Consider the following 22206-nt stretch of genomic DNA (forward strand, 5'->3'; position numbering starts at 1 on the left):
GCGGGACCACCCCTCCCGGCTACAGAGATCTTGTAGGTGTTTGTCTCTGTCTGAGGGATCGGAGCAAATCCGGTTGTATTTTAGGGCTTGGCTGTAGACAATGGATCGTGTAATGTGTCCAGGAGAAGTAACGTTCAATTTTATATAATATAAATCGTGATGAGTGGTGATAATTGTTTAATATATTTTATTGTCTTTGATTTTATTGTGTCTTATTTTAAAGATCCTAGCTTGTTTTCCAGGATATTTTGTGATTTTGCACAATATTTAACATTATAATGTTAGATTTTGTAGACACACACATGCACAAACACAAAGTGTTTTAGTCTATACTTGTGCTGTAATTGTTTCCTGTAAGATGATGATGGTAGCAGTTTGTCAGCTTCCTTTTCTGTACAGAAATAAAAACACTAAATTACACTAAACACCATTTTTGTACATTGAAAAAATTGCAAATAAATTGGTAAGAGGAATATTCTGATATTACATACTTCCTTGCAATTTTCTAAGATTTCTGTAGATTTTCTTTACTGAAACTACAGTGATGGTTTAAAGAGAAATCTAGTTGCATTATGCCCTGAGACAGCCTGGGAGGCATTGGTGAGGCCGCATTTAGAATACTGTGTCCAGTTTTGGGCCCCCCACTACAAAAAAGATGTGGACAATTTGGAGAGAGTGCAGCGGAGGGCAACCAAAATGATTAGGGGGCTGGAGCACAGGACTTATGAGGAGAGGCTGAGGGAACTGGGCTTGTTTAGTCTGCAAAAGAGAAGAGTGAGGGGGGATTTGATAGCGGCTTTTAACTACCTGAAAGGGGGTTCCAGGGAGGATGGGGCTAGGCTGTTCTCGGTGGTGGCAGATGACAGAACAAGGAGCAACGGTCTCAAGTTGCAGGGGGAGGTCTAGGTTGGACATTAGGAAAAAGTTTTTTACTAGGAGGGTGGTGAAGCATTGGAATGGGTTACCTAGGGAGGTGGTGGAATCTCCATCCTTACAGGTTTTTAAGCTGAGGCTTGACAAAGCCCTGGTTGGGATGATATAGCTGAGGTTAGTCCTGCTTTGAGCAGGGGGTTGGACTAGATGACCTCCTGAGGTCCCTTCCAACTCTAATATTCTATGATTCTATGATTCTATATTACATTCATTATTATAAAGACAACAAAATTTAAAAAACCCTGTTATATATATGGTTGTCACTATGGATGATATTTTCAAAGCCTCCCTGGTGATTCGGATGTCCAGTTGGAAAATCTCACTCTAAGCTTATATCCAGTGAAGACCAAATGATTGAACTCTGCCTTCATTAGGAAAAAAAGTGTATTCTCACCTCCAATTAGGTAACTTGAGGTAAAATCTTATTGAAGACAAGGAGTTTTTAGTTTTCACACAAGTTCGCAGGTCAAATCAAGTCTTTGGTGGATTCTTCATCACTAGAAATTTTTGAAAATAGGAATGAATTGAGCACATCTTTTAGAAAAACATCCAAACAAGAATAGAGGATATCAGACTCGATGATCATAATGTTTTCCAGCCTCATAATATATGAACTTAAGTTCAGAATGTACCTTTTCTTTCTGGTGAAAACAAAACTGCAGAGAAAAGATGTTCTTGTGAGTATGGCACTGAACTGGAACTCAGGAGACCTGTATTCTATTCCCAGTTCTACCAAGGATTTCTATGTGATCTTGAGTAACTTCTCCAGGGGAAAGTAGGTTCTAAGAATAAGATCTATTTTCTTGGCTACATTCTTATTATACTTGAGTAGGCATCACCTTTCATGAGCACACCAAAACTGTCAATTTAATTTTTTTTTTGAAAAAGTTGAAAAGATAACTTCCTTTCTCTGTTGCAAGTATGAACAATGAACTCCCAAGTGTAGTAGAAAAAGTATACATACACATTAGCATAACCTTAGCTCAGCCTACATAACGCAATGATGGAGTAAATAAATCTTATAACTGCCCTGAATGTATCTCCAAGTGTCTAGGGTATCAGAATATGAAACCAAGGGAGCTTCCCTCAGAAATATTTCCTGCTGGAAAAAGAGGGTTTTGTTAGTAAAGTAGGGTTGGTTTTGCAGGTGTGGGGGCCTTAAAGGACTTGAGAGTTCAGAGCGACAGAAAAGCATTTCAAACTTCTAACCTTTTAATGCTTGCCCATTCTTCATTCAGTATCCAAATCTAATTTCCACAATACTCCCAATAGTATAGCTTATTTTCCTAAGCATTTATTTATTTATCTATGTTGATGGTTGGCCTGATCTTAAATCCATGTAGTTTCTGATGCAACATTGAAATTAAAGTTTGGATGCTTCTAATGCCAACTTCACAGAGAAAATATTTTTTGAAGTTACAGTACCATGTTTTCTCTAAGAAATGATCAATTATTTTTAATAAAAAAAATTTAAAAACTCCTGCAGCATTAACTTAAGTTATTTGCTTACCACGTGATAAAGAGTATGAAGGTGAAGAGGCAGTTGCCACAGCCAAAGAAGTCTTGTTCTCTTGCACTCCTGCATCCACGTGATTTTATTTGCTGTTCTACCAGTAGTGTTGTATGATCTATGCCCGATAGAGAAAAATAAAAGTAAATGACCTGGATGTATTATGCGACCCTCCGTGCTGCTGCCACTAATGAGATCTTAAATGTTTTAGTAGGGATCAGAAATATCCATGTCCCAAGCTCCAAAGAGCCACTTCCTAAAAGGCAGAAATTCTTATTTCATTCTTCCTTTGACTTATACAAACATAGACCCCAATTATGAAAGGCCCGTAAGCACTAGAGCAGGATGGAAAATGGAATTTTCGTGTTGCAAAAAATTTCAAGATTTCACATTTTTATTTCATCTCTAATCAGGATAAAAAGTAAAAATTTCAAGATTTTTCCCCACAAAACAAGATTCCAGAAATGTTCCATTTTGGGTCAATCAGAATGTTTAATTTTTATTTTGACCAAGTTAGAAAAAAATAAAAAACTTCCCATACCAAAAATGTCAAAGCAGGATGTTCTGATGTTTTTGAAACGTCTTTTCCAGTTTGATTTCAAAACAAAGTTGCTAAAAATTCACAAGATTTCACACACACAAAAACTGGTTTAATTGAAATGGCATTTTCTGACAGAAAACTGTTTCAACCAGCTCTACTAAGAACATACTTAAGTCTACTCATATTCAGAGCAATGACGTAGAGAGTTTTCCTAAATCTGACAATTTCAGTTGTTTTAAACTTAATTCTTCAGGTAAACCAGAAAAAAAGATGCATGTCTAACAGCAGAATACCTCTAATTAAATTTACCTCAAATAAAATGTTGTTTTAGTTAACCATTTTCTCCCCATAAAGAGTCTTTGGTTATAATTATTATATAATAATATACATTACAATAATATTTTAAAATATGTACTGCATAAAGACTCTGAAGTGATCCAATCTCACAGTTTCTCTTGTTTCTTTTTTATCTTAAAAAGAGTTACTCAATGTGAACTTTTCTAAGGGAATAATCCCTCCTAGTGCCAACCTCTATAAAGATCATTACATTAAAATGGAATCTCATCACTATCTTCAAATTTAGGAATGAGTTATATATATTTTTCCACTGTTGCTTGCCATAATTGTGAATGTCAATTAGCCAGTGTGTAATACATCATCTTAAGTACCATTTTACATTTGTAATTTGCAGATCACAGAGCACAAACATTAATTTCATTGCTCCTAATATTAATTTCCAAAACAAATTACTCTTTACATTAAACACTCTTCATTTCTTTGTTTTGCTATAAGCCATTCATCCGTCCCCAAAACATTGAGCCACTCTGCATACCAATGAACTGTATGATTTATCCACTGATTAATTCTAAAGATTACTTATGGTGATTTCAACTGGCTGACTGTTATTACAAACCAAAGAGTATACAATAATAAAAATGCAGCACTGCAGAGCAAATCAGACTTATTTGTCAACTTTGGACAAATGCACCAAACTGAGTCATTTAACTGCAATATTTTGTCATCACATCAATTGATGTTGGACTCAAAACACTCTTTAACTGATTACACAGAACTACATGGTGCTCTAACAAAGTAAAGTATAAATCTATGAGAATGAAAAAAAGATGACAGGCATGAGAAAAAAAATCACACATTAAAAAGTCTTAAGGATAATTCTATCATTTCCTCTGTTTGAGATGGAAGGCTAAAACCAGATCTTGCCCTGACAGCAGCTTCACTGAAAAGAGTCAAGGATTGTAAAGAGACAAAGGCAAAAACCAGAACTGAAAGGGTCGTTTCTATTACTGGCTGTTTTTTAGTTGGAAAACTAAGATACAACAGTCACAAGAGGAGCAGTGAAGAAGAGTTCAACCATATTTAAAGGCATCTCTAATCTTCTCCACTTTTCTGGGATTATCAAGCAACAAGCAGCTAGTCAACTACTTTAATAAGCCAAACACCGGGCCAACAAATCAGCTAACGTTTAAAAGATCTGAGCTTTCCCTCCCCTACCAATCACAATTAACATTCATTCCAAATATTGCTTAATGTTCAGAGTAGGTAGTACAGAAAGATTAATGATGGGTCAGATCCTGATCCCTAGTTACACTCCCACACAATGGAATAATAGGGCATAAGAAGCATCCTTACTCCCCTGTGTGTGCTACTCACACTACAGCATGAGGGATGCAATGCCTAAGTCCCTTTGTGGAACTGGGCCAGGGAGACTACATGATGCCCCTTACTTTGGGTCAGCCCAGTTTTCCTTCATCATTCACCATGATATGACAAAGGAAACACTGCATGACTATTAGAATTGTGATAAGCGTCGTCAAAACAAAGAAGAGTATGCATCAGTCATAATGGTCAATAATACCTAGTCCTACAAAAAAAATTGATTTTGCTACAAAACAGATACATCTCTGTGACAGAAGCTGAATTTCTATTTTGAGCAAAATTGATAAGGATTCTTAATTTTGTTCAGATATTCAAATACCCTCATTTTCCAACACAAAAAGCATCTTATGTAGTAGAAATAACAAAAAAATGAATTTTTGTAATAAGATCACTTTTCATATGCTTGCTCTCACTTCACTAATAGTTCTGCACATGGTCATATTAAAACATCTTCAGTCCACATATGCTGCTCCATCTATAGTATCAGAGCACAAGTGGATTTTGTATGATCTTTGTACATTTTACAGTGGGTGTTTCAGGCCATTGACTGCCAGGTGCAAATTAGAGGACCCCTGAGGCTGCCCTAGGATTGGAGAAACTCAAAGCTTGCAAATGAATCCCCTCCAATCTCAGGTTCTGCACTGAACACCTGAGGATCAGGCACAAGAACTTCTCCCTGTTAAGTTTTTCATGTTTAACTATTGTAAAAATGAACTCTATCCAATAATCAAGATGTAACTGGAAGAAAGTTTTCCAGTGCTGGAGGATAAATTCAATAGTTGCTGTGATCAAGCTACCAAGGTTTTGTGTATGCATATGTGTTCTTTTATTAATCTTTTTCTGAAATGCTAGATGACATAATTAAAAATAATCCAATTGTTAATAAAAGTAAAATAAGGACAACATAGGCTACTTATAGCAACACAAATCTTCGGAACAAGGTTGAGCAGAGAAAACAACAGGCTGTTCATCCTACCCAGTTCCCAAATGTTATCTTACCTTGATTCAACTATGCTAGAGAAATCATCAAGTATACTAGCATCAACTATGCTAAAGAGAAAAGAATCTGATGGCATTAAGAAGCAACAAAAAAACATCAGAATGGTGTTATCCTTTGTTTTCTTCAGTGAGACTGAGGCTGTCTCTTGAAGGACATTCTGATATATTCAGTTCCTTCTCCATACTCTGCTACTTGAAGACGCAAATGCCTCTAATAATTTCTATATAGTAAAAAGTGAAACAGAAATTTCTGCCAACACGAAGCTAGTGACCTACAAGATTTAGATTACTTGAATTCTAACTCCCTACTTGGGAACTAGGAGTGTACTCCAGTTCATCTCATTTGGTTGTGTATAACATGCTGTTCTTCACATTCTGCAGCCTTTTGTCTTGGAATTGGCAACTTTCAATGTGCATCCAAGCTGGTATTGCAGAGCCAGGCTGTGGGGTGTGGGTCCCAGACAGAAGAAAGCTGTGTGGTCTGGGGGAAGGTAGGTTTTACCCAGTCTTGAGGCCAGCCTGCTCTACAGTCCCCTGCAGCTCCATGTAACAGTAAGTAGCCTGTAAATCCTAGACAAATAAATCTAGAGTCTCTGTTAAACCCCATTTATTCAAACTCAGATTCTGTGTTTTCAAGCGTGCAATTAACATTTATGATCTCAGTTTTCAGATGCTGAGGCTCATACAGTACCAAAGACACTATTTGGTGCCAAGGCAAGGAGAGACACCCGAGTGATAGGGATGAGATGAGGTAAATAGAAGTCTATTGAAATGGAAGTTGCAATGTTCAACCTCTTCAAACTATTATTCCTATAATTGCACAACCACATTTAGCTAATGTATTTGCACATGTAATTAATTATGCTGTATTTAAAAGCACTCTAAATGTAATGGTTAATTCTACATTTCCTACAGATCAAATTACGGAGGCATGCATTTGATTCTCAGCTGATGTAAACTGGCATAGCTCCATAGGGGTTACATTTAGCTGAGGTATCTGGCCTGTTAGGTACTGAAAATAAATGAGTAAGGGGGAAAAACAGGCTTCCACCACCACCACCACCATCACCTTCTTGATGATATATATATATATATATATATATATATATATATAGGCAAAAAGGTTATTTCAGTTTTTAAGTGGAACAAATGCATTGACCAAATGTGCTCAAAGTCTACAGCACAGAATCTGTAATGGTAAGGAATTAAAAAAAGGATTTGGAGAGAAAGTGAAATTGTTTATATTTTAGTATGTCCCTAATTAATATTGTTGTTGTATTCTCAGAAAAACTGAGCCTTCATTTGCTCCTGCATTTGTATTTAGCTGCAGATGCCATTGCTTGTGTGGGTGATAGAGACCCAAGCCTTGAGGTACAGTTTCAGTACTGTAAATAGCAGAGAACATACCTCTTCAACTATTTGAGGATGCTAATGGGTTGTAATAATTTACTAATGAAAGCTATCGTAAGAAAGGTGCAGAAAGTTTTAGAGCTACTATTTCATAAAGCTAAGTCATGTTCTCCCACATCCCCCAAATTCCCTACCTGTGTAGGGCTTGCCACCTCTGCTCAGACTAAAAAGAGGGTCAGCAAGCTCCTTGTTCCTCAGAGCCTCCAAAAGCCTTTGCATAGCCCAGGGTTTGTGCTAGATAAGGAGATGGCGACTAAGAACAGAGAGAGGAAGGTGAGAGCTGAAGTTTGGACCAAGAGGGGCCCCATTCAGTTTCTCTCTGGCTTCATGGAAATTAGTCAACACCACCACAAAATATGTAGCTTTTCAGCCAGTCCACCAAGGAGCCAGGAGATGGTGAGGAAAACTGCTCAAGTCCAGAGACACTGAGGAAGCACAGCTCCTCCATGCATATGCTTTGTTCACTTTCTCACAGAGGAATTAGAAAGCATAAATCTACTTGAAGGAATTCTCCTGGAGTTCTCCCTCATGCAAAAGCTATCCCACGAGCAGGTCATTCACTCCCTCCCATAGAAAAATGCAACAGCATGAAGAGCCCTGAGGATCCCCTATTAGATTGCATTCATCAGACTCTGATTATTATCTTTCCAAGCTAATAAAACACTTCAAAGCCAGCAATCCCCATTTCCTAATCAGACTTAGTGCCACTGTTGAGTGACCCAAGTGACTTTTCCATTTTCCTGCATAATCTGCTTCCACAGTATTCTCAGCCTCCTTGGTCCTGCAGGATTTTATGCCTTGTTCTTTTTGGGCAAGATTGTTCTATGGTTCTACACAGCTGTAGGTGGGAATAATATTCATATTCCCTTGGCATAGCTGTGCAGAACCGTCCTGGTCCTTGGGTCTGCGCAAGCCACGGGAGTGTGATCAATACCCCCTCTTTCCGTCCCTCCCATGATCAAGTGGGTGAGGAAGGGGAGGGTTTGGGTGGAGCTATGATTCCACCATTCCTTTCCACATGGTAAGCATGAGGGGGAAGTAAACTGCACCCTTTTCAGGATCACATTGTGACTTCCCATTCTCTTCCTGTTAAAATTCCCTCCCTGTGCTTCACCTCATTCTAGGGCAGAGCCAAAAGGCTGCACCTAACGCATAATAAATCATTATTTATGTAGATACATACAGGAATTAATATTTCCCTTCAACCACAAAAAGAGGGTGCAGCTTATGCAAAAGATAAATGAATATCACTGAAGGCTAAAAGAAACTAGCTGTCCTGAACATATATGGCCGTTGATTGTATTGGTAAATCAGCCCCAGGTTCCTTCCCCACTTTGCCCCACTTCCATCCCATCAGTACCACACTGTCAGCTTCTTCCTCACTCACTGCTTTTGAAAACGTTAATACTTTTTATTAAAATTCTGCACAACCAAACAGACCAATTTAAAGATGGTCAATATCATCCATTCTCCAAGGCAGTAGAGTTTTAAGCTTACAGAGACATATTATATGTCCTTGTCAGTTGAAGGCCTCCCATTAAGGGTGCATAGTTTAAAGATCACAAATTGCTTATTTAATTTGTGGCCCATATTTACTTACAGAGCACTATCCCCCACAGATATAAAGTGCTTGGCAAATTCTAAATTGAAGTCAGAGCTTAAAGCAAACATGGATTTCTTGAAGCTTATACTGCTCTGCAAAATGACAAGGTGTGAAAGCCTAGCTACTTAATGAGAAAAAGGCAGAAAAGAGAATTTAAAACTGGCTGCCAAAAATGTGACATTACATTTTCCCCTTTCAGACTCAGAATGAGCGTATAATGTTGTGAGATGCATGAGAAACGTACATATCTGCCATCTGAGACTACTGTATTCACAGTTACTACTACTCATAGATTACCTACTGGCAAAGGGAAAAGTGCTTTCAGAAATGATAAAGCATAAAGTGTGTAACCCTAATCCCAAAGTCAATGGGTACCTTTCTATCAACTTCAGTGGCCTTTGGATCAGGCATGGAGTAATGCTTCTTCTAGGGAAGAGTGTAATGAGAGATACCAAAAATAATGAATGACACAGAAAAGGTAAATTGAGGGGCTCTGTTAAGCCTGTCATCATACAAGAATAATGGGGGGATCCTCAGGTCCACTGAAATTGAAAGCCACCAAACTGCAAATGTGCATAGCCTGTGGAGCTCATTACAAGATTATCATAGTGCCTAACAGCTTGGCAAGACTCCAAAAGGTATAGAAGTGAGATTCTCAGCTCTGATCTGACCCCTTTATGCCAGGTGAAAAGGTCCAAATGGAGCAAAGATCCCCTTAAAGCTCGAGGAGCCATCAAATGGAGAATTCCTCTGGTGTGGAAACTGAGATACATAGCTACAAGCTATTATCCAAGTATCCCCCTGCAATCCCTGGTGGGGCCACACTACTTTGGAGATTCTGAGCAGTGTTGCCACTCATGGTAAGCTGGAGATAGGCTGCCATAACTTAGCCGCTCCATTCTGGCTAAATTACACTGCTATTTCACTCCTTGGAGAGCCTGCAATCAGGACGACACACAGGTGGTTTAAAGCCACGATAGCTCCCAGCCCTCTGGGCTGCAAGATCTGTGCTGCACCTCTTAGAGAAACAGCACAGGATCTCACCATGTACCATTATATCATAATGCAAACATGCACAGTTACATTAGGGAAGATAAAATAAATAATATGGACCTTCGTGATTCACTAAGCAGTAACTGATGGGATTTAGGAAGAAATTTTCCTTGTGAACCAGTTATTCCCTAATTGCTTATTATGGGGACTCAAGCACTTTCCTCTGAAGCATTTCATACTCTCCACTGCTGGTGACAGGAAGCCCGACTAGGCGAACCACCGATCTGATCTGGTATCGCAATTCCAAAGTTCCTGTCTGTTGGTAGCAATGAATCTGCCTCATTAACATCTCATGCAGGTACCCCAATACTCAGGGATACCAATCTCCACTTACCCCACCCCTGAGTACTCTATACCCACAGCATCTCTTACAGCAAGTCCCTAATGATCATACTCATAATGTTTAATTTAGATTGACCTCTTGCATGAACTCATCTTCACAAAAATTATATGGCTACATAGCTTTAGTAGAGGTTTTTATAATAAAATAAGTGGCTTTGAATCCTCAAACATAATTTAAGTGGGACTATTTTAAAAGTAATACTTAGATTACAAGAATTTTATAAGGGCTGAGAATCCTATCTTTTAAATATAAGGAGTTGGTCACTTTTATTATTGTTCTTCTGCAGAACTATCCAATTCATGATTTCCTTATAACAATACTTGTATGTCCATCGTAAACCTTTTCCATCCACTCCTGTAGTTTTCAAAAAGGAACGGTCTTAAACAAATTTTAAATTTCTGGTATTTTTCCAATTAAAGCACAGCTATCAGTCAGAGAAATTTAAAAAAATAGTTTGATTAAAAATTAGAGATTAGTGAAAGCTCTCTAGGGCAGAGTCTATGTCTTTCAATGTGTTTGTACAATGCCTAACATAATGGAGTTTTGGCACTGATGGGGGCCGCTGGGCTCTACCATAATAATTAAAATAGTAAAACTACAGTAGCATAAGTACACACTATTCTTGATATTATGGGAGGAACATGCCTTCCCAAGTTCCACCACCTTTTTGTGGCTAAAGTGGCATAATAGTAGGCATACTTCAGTCTTGAGAGACAATAGGTATCCGTGCCTGAGAGGTAAAGGTGGCATAAAGGGGCTGGATACTGTCTATATGCAGCCAGTTAAACTCTCAGCTAGCATTAAGCCAGTGATTCAGCTATGATGCTAGGCCCCTCTGCAGCCTTGCAGGGAGTGTGGATGGAGCACCAATTCTCTGCCAATTCTCAGCTAGTTTATGGTACATTAACTCCATGACAGTCCATCCCAGAGCTCCAGGGCATGCGATGAGAACTGGTCCTTTTTCTTCTGAATGACCTGTTATCTGTTAATATTGATACTTCAGTGCCAGTGTAGGCCCAAAGCCTGATTCTGTTATATTGATTCTATGTGAAATACCCTTATTCTTTTGGCACATGACAAACCACCACAGCAGTTTCTGTGAGGCTTTTCATTTTGGGTATGTAGGGTGATCTGTTCACTATTGATAAGTTTGTTTGAAACCACCATCTCTTTGTCCGAAACTAATATCTGGTCATTGATTATCCTGTTTGTAAAGTTACCAAAGATCATTCTGTGAAACTTGCTATTATTGAAGTACATGTTTTAAGATCACTGCTTAAAGTAACATCAGCAAATGTTCTGAAACAGAAAGATTCAATGTTAAATGAGGATGTTTTGTAATAATAGTGTATGTTTTAGATAAAAAGAAATGTTATTGTTTCTGAAGGACACTTGTGTCTTCCAGTTACAAGTTTTAAGTAAATGTTAAGAGATTAGAATGTGAATAGATGAATGAGTGATGTGTGCATGAGAGACTAGAGAGTGACAGGAAAAGGCGCCAGCCTCGGATGTTCAAGGGAGTGAAGATAACAACTTTTACGACCCAAACGGCCAAAGACTGTCCACCCTGATGACCCTGGGATTCACTTTGAAGGACAAACACAAGATCAACTATGAAAAACAACAACAATGGTCATGCTTGCAGATCATGGGTGATTAATAATCACACCAGGATGCAGATGCAGCACGAGAAGCAGAACCTATAGAATGGCACAAGAGTTTACCCCTATAAAAGAGGACAGAAAGATGAGGACTTTGGGTTTGGTTCGACAATCATCCTCCAGGAGCATTGGTGCGCACCGACAGACCCGTGCTTCCTCCCTCGTATCTTAGCCACCTGGCCAGTGGACTAACATGAGCAACTGAGGCTGGTAACTATACTTCATCTTTGTAGAACATTGTGTGTGTGTGTGTGTGTGTGTGCAGGCAATTGCTTTTTGAAATCTTTATATATAAACGTGGCGTATTGCCTTGTCCCCCTGAATAAGATCCTGCTGTTTATTTTATAAGCATAACACCAGCAATTTCTTCACTTCCTGCTTTTAAAAAATAGAGAGAGAATCCTATTAGGTCTGATCCAAAGACTACTGAAGTCAGTATGAACCTTTCCCTCAATTTTAGTGGTCTTTGAATCAGGCCTATTATGAGTGCCTCCACAATCTATTGTAGATGACATCTACCTCATTCTGGTGGTGCAAGGGAGCAGAGCTTGATTTGTGGGCATTGTGCAATGTTAGTTTACAAACATTCAGACCACATGGTAAGAGTTATCCAATCAGGCAACAATCATATCATATGACCACACCCAGTCATAACAATTCAATTTTTAAAATAATGAATACTATCAATAAATTGCTCACAAACTCTACATCAAAATTGTGCAGAAAATATTCAGTAAATTGTTTCAAAGTAAATACATAAAAGAAACCTCCAAATCTGATTGTAGGTAGTTCACAAACTGAAAAAGTGGAGAATTCATCATATGAGTTATTCTTTGCAAATTACTTGGTCAGCTTTACCTTAAAAAATCCTACTAAAAAGCAAGTAGGATATAAGCTGTAAAGACTTCAAAGGAACTACGTCAAATTTCATTGTCTCAGGACCTGGGCTTAGGGAGTCTGAGTTTGTTTGGGTGGAAGACAAGTCAGTGTAAATGATATTATCTTAAATTGTGATTTGATGTTATTGATTGATTGTTGATAAGATACATATTTAAGCAACTTTAAATTAATGATGATTTTTGGGGGGAAATGTATAACACATTAAGAACCATTCTCATTGTAAAAAAATAATATTCTTATCTTTACACATTTGAAGACTACTGTTTTCTTTAGTTTTCTGGAATATGATATGGACTCTTGTTCAAACATAACCCTGCATCTCTGTTTTCTTTTTGTGAATCTTTCTTCTAAAGTTCATCTTTCGTCTATATGACCTTATAAGTTAGAGGTGGCGGTTTTTTATTCCCATGTGCCCCTTTAAAATTTTTTTTCTATATATAACTGTAGAAACAATAATATGTTATAAAAAAGAAAAACAGGTGTAGTTTGCTAGCAGTATTAAGCAACAAAGGGGAATAGCAGCAGATGGGAGTGGGGAATAAGACCAGACAAACAACTTGAAAGAGCTGGTGGGGAAATGGGATTCATTTGATAGGCTGATTGTTACACTATAATGTAGAGTAACATTTGGAGTCTGGACACCAGGCCAATCTCACCACAAGTATGAATGAGCAATTGAACGTTCACACTGGATCACAACAAAGATACATAGCCCAGATACTTGTGTAATTTTGATACATTGGCAGAAGTGATTGAGCTGTGGTCTTAACACTTACTCTTTTACCCATAAGATATCGTGCTCTACCACTAGCCCTCTCCATAGTAATGTAATAAATGTAGGGCTGTGGTTCCTAAATGGTGGGCTGTGATCCCGTCAAAGAAGTGAGGACTTATCAGAGGAGCTGTGGCAGAACAGCTGGCTCTATTGTGAAATTTCTGCTCTTCTAAGCACTCACTACCTCATGTAGTGGGCCCACTGCAACACATATTATTATTTTTTTAAAATATATATTTAAGAGGTTGACTATTTCCTCTGCTGTTGCAACACGTCCCCCCTCAACTATATCCAAAACAGATTGAAGCTTTTCAAGTGGATGGATGAGCAGTTTCTGTGGGCTTTAGTTTGCGCTGATTTAGGTTTATGCTGTTGCTTCTCCTTTATTACAGTAATTTATATTTTACTTAAATACAGACAGACAATTTTAAAGGAATCCTCTTGCCTATACCCTTGCTGCTAGCTTTAATGTCATTAAATGTGGAAAACGCTGAGGACAGGACATCCCTTCAATAAATCAAAACATTTGACAAATAAAGTTATTTTTAATAAACTTAAGCACAGTGCAGTTTAGCAGTACATCATTATATGTGACAGCATTGCCAAACATCATCCCGGATAGACCAGGGAAATGCAAGAGTTATCAACTTTTTTCACCCTTAGTACCTTTCAAAAAGTCTCCAAATTCTTCATTTAATCTCCTAGAAGACTGACCACATGCTCCTCATGTACATATTCAACCATCATTGTGCTGCTCTATGGCATTTACATTTCTTTCCCTTTTTATGGAGATATTGAATTGACCTGCTTGGTTATCCCTGCAGGGAGGAAGTGGAATGGCTTTGTTCATGGCTATCACAGTTTTGTTAAGAGAGCACATTCTGCCCACTAGCCATGAAAGTATGGCTAATTTCAGTATTATTCGGCCTTTCACTGATCACCTGTTAGATAGTCTGTTTTTGATAGTTCTGAGACTCTGCCTAACTATATGCTGTCCTTGGTCCTCGGCAAAACCACTTCAGTGCAGTAACTAGAGCTTATCAGTCTCCTGATCCCCTCCGTGTCTTACCCTCCTTAGCTGGGTTCATGGGTTTGCATCTCTCTCCCTACTCAGGCATACATCTCACATCTCATGGTTGTGGGGCACACAACATACTGGGAATATTCCAGGCTTGTGACCTTTTATAGAGTGCATATTGTTGTCTCCCACTGTCCTGATGTTGACACCTGATATTAGAGCTGGTCAGAACCTGATTTCTCTACTCCCGGCACACACCGGAAATTTCAACTTCTAAGTGAAAAACTGAAAACTGAAAATTTTAAGGTGTCAACTGATAATTTTGGTTTGTAAATGTTGCTGTAATGCTTTGTTGAAGTTGTAGTTCACATGCTTCAGGTCACACCTGCTGCCTCACAGCCATCACATGATGGTTTCTGGAGACATCTTGTATCAATGGACTACCTAGATGCCGTCAAGAAAGGCGGTCTTTGGCTCAGAGAAACTGTGCCAAGAGCATCGAGCCTCTTCCCTCTGTGAGCCAGGACAAGCTTTGTCCTCCTCCTCTCCCTTACCAACACGTACCACCCTATCAAAGTCAGGGGATGTGTCAAACCCATGCCTATCACATTTATCCAATCTAGTGTCCTCTACCAGCCCAGCTCTAGCCCAAAAGATCAACAGCTTGTTCTCACTCTAGCTCTCTCTCTCATCAGTGCTTTTCTGGATGCATAGGACTTTAAAAAAAAACAAAAAAAACAGCTAGGAGTTGGATTTCCGATATGATATGCAGCACTACCAGTGAATGACTAAGGTAGAGAATAAGCTACTCAGACACTATTAATTTACAGGGTTAGTCATCCCTCTACCATAACTGAATGAACAGCTGGATAGTGCATGGGGCCTTTGGAGCCATTATGAAAATCTCAATACAGCATCTCAGCTCTCACCCCCCCCCACCCCCTCACCCCCAGTAAATAGGGGCTGCTCTATGGTACACAGAGTGCTCTGGGGACTTGGGCACAAGTAACAATCTGTTTTGAAGAACCCCATGCATGCCCAAAAATGTGCCAAGTCCCGTGGCTGAGCACAGCAGGCCACTCAAGCCTATGCAAGCTTTTGAAAATATTGGCAGCTGAACACAAGTAGACAGTATATGGGATTTTTAATAAGTTTACTTTAAAGAGAGAGGAGGATAATGCCCAGACTCTGCTAGCTGTCCACTAAGACAACTGAGTTTATAAACAAAAATTTCATAATCTAAGTTTAATAGATTTACTTCCTCAGGCAAGGCAGTGCTATGAGAGTGTTTAAAATGGTCTTTTCTCTTCACAATCAATAAAGCTTTCACAGAAAGATTGGTTCTGTTCCAGAGATTTCTTTAGCAGTTTCCACATGACTCTCGAATATCAAGTAAGTATTTTATAACTGTTTTTTATTGTATAACCCCTCCCACATCTGCTTCCCCTAAACTACACTGTAGCCAATTGTTAAAGAGCTTATTTAAACCTCAAATAAGAAAATTCTGAGTTAAGGTTAATAATCAAACCTGACAGTACATATAAATACATTAGTTTCTTGGGAGGAGTAGGTTTGTTTTAAACAGGGAGTACTCTGCAGCTAGCACTGATAATGACATACAATTTCAGTATTATATTACTTGCTATATTATTGTATTTGTAAAATGTGTATGAGAACCAGTTACTCACCACTCTAATGCCAGGATGAACATAAACTTCAGTATCCTCCAAGTATTTGTTAGTTGAGCCCAGTGACTGTGTTTTTCCTTGTACTAAGGCCCAAAGAACTTGCATTTAACAAGTAGATTATTTCCTTCTTAGATTCTCTTACTTTCTTCTTCTACCTCCATAATAAGATACAACAATTTGGCCATAAGACACATTTGGTGTACTTCGGCAGTCTGGTCAGACCCCACACCCCAGAACCCCGTTTTCCAAAATTGAGGATGAACTTTGTTCTCTGAAGCCACACACCATCCAAACTAAAGCCTCTTCCTTCCAAGGTTAACAAAATCCCAAATGAAAAAATACCACAAATCCTCTGATCTCCCAGTATAGGCACCATAAGGTTATATGCTCAGCAGCATATAAAGCTTTTACCTGGGCTGCAGGAATATCAGCTCACTACCTCCAAATAATGACACTAAGGTGGAGAGAGCATATCTTCCAGAACCAAGACTCTAAACTGCAAAGCAGCCATCTGCTCTAGTTTCATGTACTCATTCCACTTCTCACTGCCAAGCTTACCTTGGCTTGTCTGCCTACTTGTTCTGTTATTGCTCCTCTCCAGAATCTTTATCAGACATTTACTGTATAGACCATCCCAAACACCTCCTCCTTTGTTCTCTGTGTTAGGAGGCCCATTATAGATTTTTCCTTAAAATCCAGGCTCTAGAGAGCCTGGCCAGAAAGTTGCGGCTGTTACTCTGGGGACAAGGAACTTATTATATCTCTACATCCCACCAAGCCCCAGATAGCAGGCCTAACTGACTTATCCTCCAGCTACTGGAATCCTTCTGGACTACAATCCCTAAAATGCTTTGGGTTCTGGGCTGAAGTTGATACAGGCGAGTGTAGGGCCTAGGACTGCCCTTTGAGAGCCATCCCACCCTATTATGGTGCAGAGGGGAAGGTTATCAATCATTTTGAAATGTATGTACAGATAATATTTAAGGAATTATGTATCTGTACTGGAAATCATAATCTCAAAGCCTTGGAGTTAAGGCATGCTTTGGATAGGTTCATTTCAAGTAGGAGGTAACAGACATTTATTTCTCTCTCTGATCATGTGTGTATTGTGCATTGTCTGTCTCACACTGGACACCTATTTGCAAACTGAGCCTAATAAAAGTCAAAAGATTGAAGAACATCAAGACAGGAAATTTATAGCAAGAAATAAATGGCAGGAGGGGATCATGTTTACGAGTCAAGACAATAGATTGTGGAGATTTATGTGGGAGTGCAGACATACGCTCTAAGAGACAAGCTAACCACCTCTGGTGTAATTTAAAAGGGATCACAGCCTGCCTGGCTAGAAAGCACTAGTGAGCAATACTTTATTAGACATGAGAATATCTTAATAAATAAAGTCCAGACTCTAGAATGCAAGTTATGATTTTATTTTATATGTAACCCTTTCTTTCCAATACTTCTTGCTTTCCCTGGAATCTCTATAACTTACTTGTTTTTGCTATAAGCATAACTAGGTGCTGTATGTTAAATAGAGCACTGATCTGAGGTATAACTGGTAAGGTGGTGCATACTGCTTCTTTGGAAGCAGCAAATCTGTAAACACTGCATGTGTTCAGTGGAAGAAGGGCTGGATTCTCTAGGGAGATGCTCGGAGGGCTCAGAAGTTGGAGTGTGCCTATCACTAGTCTGTAGAGAAAGAGCAGGACCTGTGTAGGCCTAGACAGAAGTACCTGTATTGCCTAACTCATAGAGTTGGGGAGCTGACCCTTAACAGGCACCAACAAGGCTTCCTCATACTCATGGCAGGTGGTAGTAAGGTGCCTCACAATGCTGGGTACCTCTGAGAAGCATCACACTAGTAGAGTTTCCTTCCCCTTCACTGGGTTTCACAGTATAGAGGTATCATCTGATCCAAAAATAAGAATTTGCCCCACTGTGTATGAGTTTTAAAACTGAATATAATGTATTCATTTTATTAAAGGATATGGAAGGAACCCCACTTGTGGGTCAGGATTCCATTGTTCTAGGCATCGTACAAACAGAACAAACAGCCCCTGACCCAAAGAGCTTTTCTTTCCCCTCCTCCCCCAAAATACCAAGCTGCGTACATTGCAAGGAGGATTATTTTACTTTCAAAATTAATTTCTCTTGGACTGAGATCATTATGCTATATTTCACCTTGGAAAAATAGTTTCAGACTTACTAGAAATTTTAACCTTCATTCTGTGGTGCTGATAATTACCATAAATAGCTGACTTCTAAATTTTTAAAATAAAAAAATAAGGAATTCTGTAATACTAGGACTAGTTAATGCATTAACATTTGGCTTTTCTCATACATCAAGTATTTTACCAACTTGAATTATAGCAGTAGAAATACAAAGCATTCAGTTTTTTATTCTCTTCAAACAGTCTCATTGTAGGTATTGGAAGCTAATGCGACAGTGAGCGATATAAAAGCCCAAAGGCTCAATCCTGCAAGGTACTAAGTGCCTTCAACTCCCATTGAAATCAATTAGGTTCTACTTTTTGACTCAGTGCTCTCTCCAGCAAATGCCTCTTGACTTCATCTGTAGTTTGTCTGAATGAGGAATGAGTAAGAACCTGAAAATTTTGCAAAAGGGAACTTGAGCTTGATCAGCACCTTGAGGGATTGCACACCAAATCCTGCTTGCGTTGCTGGTGAAGTCACTCGGACTATTTGCACAGAAAATTTGGCCAAAATGAGTATGCAGCAGGCCCATAGCAGACCTAAGAATAACCTCAGTGAAAATAAATGAATCCAGGGCTTTTAAAAAAAACCATAACGGAACAAAAATAATTTTACTGGCTGAAAGTGAATGTTGTATAGTGCTCTGGGGTTAATTTATGTAATCTGAATAGAAAATGACACATTATCCAAGGCTCCAGTTTTAACCTCAGCTAATTGTTACATAGCATAATGTATTTAAGGGCCAGATAATACCACACTTACTCATAAGTAATAAATATCTTACTGAAATTAGACACAGTAAAATGAATTTAATTTTCACTAGTAATAGCTAACAACTGGTTACCATATTTCAGACTCCATGCTTCCATTATTGTCCACACACAGAGAGGACCAGCACCCATGCAAGTGAGCTTCCCTTCTCCAAACTCCTGAGAACCTCTGGGTTTGGATTCCATGGGGCTGGAGCAGGACTTTTCTTCCCAAACTTGCAAGGGAAACAGCACAAGTGAATACAGTCTGGTCCAGAGGCAGCTGTGGCTAGGGGAGCCTTGAGCAAGTGCTTTCTAGGAGACAAATGGGAAACTGTAGTTCCAGGTAGCAAAGGAATGGCAAGAGGTATCTGCATAGCCTCTTCCCCAAGAACTACAAGTTAAGGGAACAAAACCTTTGACTTCTATGGAAAACCATAGCCTTGATGGAAAAACTCTCAGGATACTGCAAGTTCAAACTTGTGGATTTCCCACAATGGGGCTCTGACAATGTTGAGACCTGAAGGCACTACTGTAATTTAAATAACACTAATATACAGTAATAAGCTGGAAAGAATGGGGCCATTAAAACTGATTGTATCTAAAGACTTTTGCTGCTGAGAAAGACAAGCTTTTGAGCTTATCCAAACTCTTCTTCACATCTGGGAAATGTATTTGAAAGCTTGCTCTCTTACCAACAGAAATTGACCATTGTGACGGGGTGAATTCACCACTTTGGCACCTCCTGCTGGACATCATGGAGATTAGTTTTGCTCATCAGTGTGCCCCCTGCTGGTGGTGCCTTGCCACTGTTACTTCTTCTCTGGGACCTGAGAAACTCCCAGGACCGCGGCATCCTTTTTAGTGACACAGCCCTCAGGCCATGTCACACTCTCTTCTCCCTCCCCCTTCTGGGGGACCTGCAATCTGCTGTATAGTCATTTGCCTCAGTGGCCACTGTAGCCAATTGTCCAGCCACCTCCCTAGAGGTGAGCGGAGCAGGGAAGTCCTGGGCCCACTCTCTACTCAGGGTTCCAGCCTAGGGACCCCATAGATGGTAGCCACTTGAAGTGTCCCCTCCAACCCCTCCATACCTTTCCTTGGGCTACTTTCCTGTGTCTCCAGCACTCTCTTCATCTTTGTCTCAGGATGTCAGCCTGAAAGTCCTTGCAGCTGGCCAGGAGCTGGCGTTAGCTCCCCTGGTCCCAGCCTGCAGCATTGCTCTGTCCAGAGTGTTAACCGCCCTCAGCCTGCAAGCCAGCCAGTCCTCCCTCAAGTCACTTAAGGGAGTGACTGACCCTGCTCTGCCTTGCAGCTCTTCTTCAGTGGGCCTGACTGGCCTTAATTGGCTGCTTCTCATAGCCTCCTTCCTATTGGCTGCTTTTCGTGCAGCCTCCCCAGGGTTCTATTAACCACCTAGCAACCAGTGTGAGGCAGATGCCTCATCACATCCATTAAAAGATATTACTTCACCCAGCGTGTCTCTCATATCCTGGGACCAACACGGCTACAACACTGCATACATATATCTATAAACAGTATTCTGAGTAGAAGAACCACCAAGTGCTGCACATCCACTTAATATTGAAGATTAGCAAATTTACCCTTTCTATTCCTCAGATTTTGCACTTCAGTGTTTATTACATTATTGGTATCTGCAATACAGCGTATGCCTGCATGTCCACTTGTTAGAGAGAGAAAAAAGTTGGTAGTTTGAATGTATTACAATAATTGATTTAGAAATGCATTTAAGTGTTCAAGAGGTGATGTTAACCTTTTTGACTTTTTGGTAACAAAATCTTTGTTTTCAACCTATAAGCTTCATTTATCCCCTCTATGTCTGATGCAGATGTGGGACATACTTGTACCCACCTTTAATGTATTTGTTTCAATATCATTTAGTTTTAGTGCAGTTCAACACAGTGATTAAAATTCAGGAAGCATCATCACTAAATTTTTATCCTCCATGAGACTGCTCAGCAATGCTATGGTAGGCGTGTATACTAATACACACAATATCTTGGAACTGCTAATCTGTTATATAAATCCAACCTGCACCAAACATTAGTTATCTGATTAATAAGCCATAGTCTCACATATACTTTGTAGCCACAAGTGAATGGATAAATGTTTTCCTCACTACAGTTGAAGTATTAATGAATGATATACTTGTACTCTTAAATTGACAACACTTTTACTAGGCGCCACAATTACATTTGCAAATGTTGCACTCTGGGTAGGAAAAACATACTGTTGGGGAAGCTGAACAGAACTTCACTACAAAAGACTAAAGCAGTCACAATAACTTCCTTTGGTACCATAGTATATTTCCATGAGCAGGGCTCTTCTTCCTGTGGAGAGCTCTTCCAAAACTTGATTTTCCATTAATTCCTTTTGGACTGGGTTTAACTGTCCAACAGTTTACTCAGCCCTGGTCTGCACTTATCTGGCGATTCAGTGGCAGTCGACAGGAGTTACGCAAGCTAGGCAGAGCAGCTGGTACAAGCTTTAAACCAAGGAACCTTTTATACTGTAAAAAAAAAAATGCATTGCTAATTATTTTTAAACCAAATGCACATATTTAGACTGTGAAATACTGTCCAAGCAGTAGTACAACAAAGAAGGATATGGCAATTCTAGAGCAGATGATAAACTGAATGAGAGTCAACTATGAGATGATGTTACTGAAAAAGGAAAATGTTATACTGGGTGATATTAACAGAAAAAACATATGTCAAACAAGCAAAATAATCATTCTTCTCTGTTCAGCACTGCTTAAACTTCAATAGGAGTTCTGATTAGATTCAGTTTAGGATACATTTAAAAAGACAAATTGGATAACATTTAGATGAGAGCAACATAAATGATAAGGCTTGAGAAATAAGATTAATGAAGAAGGGTTTATTGCTTTTTTTCAGTTTTATAAAGAGAATTGTGCATATTCAGTACACTAGATAGACTGGGGGGAGTCAGGCAAATGGAAATTTTTCTCCAGTGTGAAAGTGTTTGGTCACAGGCTTTAAAGCATTATCTCAGACCTGAAATCTGTACTTATTCATACCATATATAAGCAAATACAAAAAATTAGTTTCCTCTAAGCTTATAGAAACTTTCTAATTTTAAGAATAATAG

The 22206-nt window shown here is 39.1% G+C and overlaps 1 long non-coding RNA gene across 1 annotated transcript; it reads right to left on the minus strand.

Moving 5' to 3' along the window:
• Positions 1–200: 200 nt before the first annotated feature.
• Positions 201–2514, minus strand: LOC137160205 (uncharacterized). Its single transcript, XR_010921806.1, has 3 exons — positions 2444–2514; positions 1328–1430; positions 201–391 (listed from the first exon to the last, which is right to left on the minus strand). It is a non-coding gene; the product is annotated as an uncharacterized lncRNA (long non-coding RNA).
• Positions 2515–22206: the final 19692 nt, after the last annotated feature.

This window comes from Emydura macquarii, unplaced genomic scaffold (assembly GCF_026122565.2).
Source record: "Emydura macquarii macquarii isolate MOO-44397 ecotype Brisbane River unplaced genomic scaffold, CSIRO-AGI_Emac_v2 contig_2171, whole genome shotgun sequence".
NCBI lineage: Eukaryota > Metazoa > Chordata > Testudines > Chelidae > Emydura > Emydura macquarii.